Below are 340 nucleotides of genomic sequence, written 5' to 3' on the forward strand. Positions count from 1 at the left end.
TCACAGTGCAGTAAACTGAGTCAAAAAATTGTTATCTACTCCAACTTGTTGTAAAAACAGATCCATTATCACAATTAGCTCCAAACATAATAAATGGAAAATAAAGAAGTAAAAATGACTCAAGGTTGGGATAAACTATGAAAATCTACCTAATAAAAATAAGAAGTAGGTACTTTAAGCATGTAATAAACCATGCTTATCAGATCACGTTCATAAGTTTTAAATAAAAAATTTGTTTAATTATTAATTTCAAAATTAAATTTGGTAAAGTTCGTGTGCCGTGTGATCCCCGTGCTCGAACTTGTCCACGCACCGATGCACATATGCGCTGTACTTTTCA

The sequence above is a fragment of the Cynara cardunculus genome (genome assembly GCF_001531365.2).
Source record: "Cynara cardunculus var. scolymus isolate 2C chromosome LG 3, CcrdV1, whole genome shotgun sequence".
NCBI classification, from domain to species: domain Eukaryota; kingdom Viridiplantae; phylum Streptophyta; class Magnoliopsida; order Asterales; family Asteraceae; genus Cynara; species Cynara cardunculus.